General features: G+C 39.4%; 1 protein-coding gene across 2 annotated transcripts in view; it reads right to left on the bottom strand.

The window, feature by feature from the left end:
- Positions 1–2409, bottom strand: part of ALDH1A2 (aldehyde dehydrogenase 1 family member A2) — a 78778-nt gene that overhangs the window by 63607 nt on the left and 12762 nt on the right. The window lies entirely within an intron of this gene.

Consider the following 2409-nt stretch of genomic DNA (forward strand, 5'->3'; position numbering starts at 1 on the left):
AATCCCTCTAGGGGACTTGAACCCCATGATGCAGCACAGAGGACTTCAATCCCTCCAGGGGACTTGAGCCCCATGAAACAGCACAGAGAGGACTTCAATCGCTTAGGGACATGAACCCCATAAAATAACACAGAGAGGACTTGAATCCCTCAGGGACATGAAGCCCATAAAACAAGAGACAAACTCACAGCATATCTTGCAGAATTGGCTTCATGACTTTAACTTGCCAATTCTGGCTTTTCACCACAAGCCATGCAAAAGGGAAGTTGCAGTGAGGACTCATCCTATGACACACTCATAATTGACGCAGTCAATTGCAAGATTGGCACACCCCTTATACCAAATCAAGTTTCTGAGAATTCCAACACAAGGAACCCAAATCCCTACAACAAACACCTTATTTTAGCTTTTGCACCAAAAAACACCAAATCCTTGTGTACAACCAAAGACTTTTGAATTCACCATGCACTTGCATTTTAACCAGGTGCCGACACTCAAAATTACTATTATAAGCACAATAATACTCAACCCCACTTCGGTAGTTGCTTATATTACTTTACACATGTATTGAATAGAGGATTCAGAATAGAGCAAATTATACCATCACTAGCGATTTATTTTCATTATCCAATTATACTATCAACCTTACATTAATCCCGAAGTGATGCCTTTGTGGAAAAAAAAAACCAAAACAACAAAACCCAGGGATCCTGCTTTGAACTCACTGGACTCTGGGAACGTGAGATCTCCCCAGATAATATTTTCTGTGCGCACTTGGAGGCCTTCATGATCCCGGAATCCATACAGTGTCAAAAGCATTGTCCCATCTGTGATTGCCAAAATTGTCACCAGAACTGCAGGAAAAACAAAAACCCTCCAACACTTTTAGTGTTAGAGAATCAAGACATTACTTTATTCTGGTCAGGATGTTGTTCTGATCAGGATGTGCAATAGAAATAATTTCACCCACACATTGCCCAGATGTGCAGAGAAAAATCATTCCATGACACATGAATTTTACTAGATTTCTCACAAACTTTATACAGTCAAAACCTGTAGAAATTCATTGGTTCAAGTTCTGGAGTTCTTACTATTTGGCCTCCTATTGGAAACCGATTTCTTCGTCCCTGATGCTAATTAGGTCCTCGTTCTTATTTTTCTTTTCCCAGACCATGTGTCTCTGACCTGGTGTTGGGAGTTGATGTTTGTTAATGGTCAGTGATGGTCATTATTTTTTGTGTATCTTCTGTCCTACTCCCAGTTTGCTGAGATGTTAAACTCATCACACCTTGAGTGATGAAACAGTCCTTTGAAGAGAGACTTAAAATTCCCATGGGGAAAAGGCAAACAAAAGCCCTGACTAAAGTTATATAAAAAAAAATTGAAACTGGTATATTTTCCAACAGTAAGGTGAGTGCTGCTGCAGGGAACACACATAGAGTCCAAGCTGGAGGCAAGGAAGAGCACTGATGGGATAACAGAAGGGGCACATTTCCCTAACCCAGTAAGGCTCTGCCCTTTTTAGGACAGATACAAACCAAGGCACTGTGCAGCTACAATACTTGCCAAAATAATCTACCAGAATGCAGCTGAGGTTCTGGTGTCAAGTCAAACGACAGAAGATACTAGTAAATCAACCAGACAGTGTCAAGTCTGTATCACATCTGATAAAACTCTTCAAGATGCTGAAGAGATAAATAAAAGTGTAATATTTTTTTCTAGGCAGCCCAGTTCTTTGAGATATTCAGCAACTTGAAGTCTTAATACCATGGAAAATAATATTATAATGTTCCATATGATAGCATGCACTTTTGAGCTAAACATATAGGAGATATATAGTCACTCAGTGCTCCACTTCCCTGTACTGCCTTGTAGGGAGCCACTGGACCGAAGCAGATTTCAGTAAATGCTCCTAATTTATTCTGCCTCATTGCTCTTTTGTAAACAGGGAAGTTCACTAGAGAGCAAGACATTTTGTCCAAAAAGCGTGCTGTGAGTGAATATGCAAATTCAACACGCATCACCAAGGTAAGATTCCTCATTTGCCACTGAAATGGCTCAGAAGTTCAGGGCTTTTGTGTGCAGGGTACAGCACAGCATTCTCCCAAGCATTTTCTCTCTTTAAAACCTCCCCTTGAAAATTTCTTCAACAGCCAATAGTAGCATGGTTTAAATCCCAATCTAGGTCAGAGAGAAATTTGCAACTATATTTTGGTTCCTTACTTTGTGTTTTATCTTTTTGCCTTTCTTTTTGATCAGGATGAGAGAAACAACATTTTATTCATTCTCACTAGGATTTAAAAAAAAAAGTAGCATAGGAAAGGTAATGATTAATCCATTCTGTAAGAATGAAGAAGAAATCTGATTGTGAACTTACTGGTATTATCTAACCAGTATAAATAGAAGTGT

The sequence above is a fragment of the Lichenostomus cassidix genome, chromosome 10 (genome assembly GCF_008360975.1).
Source record: "Lichenostomus cassidix isolate B80296 chromosome 10, HeHo_3.0, whole genome shotgun sequence".
In the NCBI taxonomy this organism is placed as follows: Eukaryota; Metazoa; Chordata; class Aves; order Passeriformes; family Meliphagidae; genus Lichenostomus; species Lichenostomus cassidix.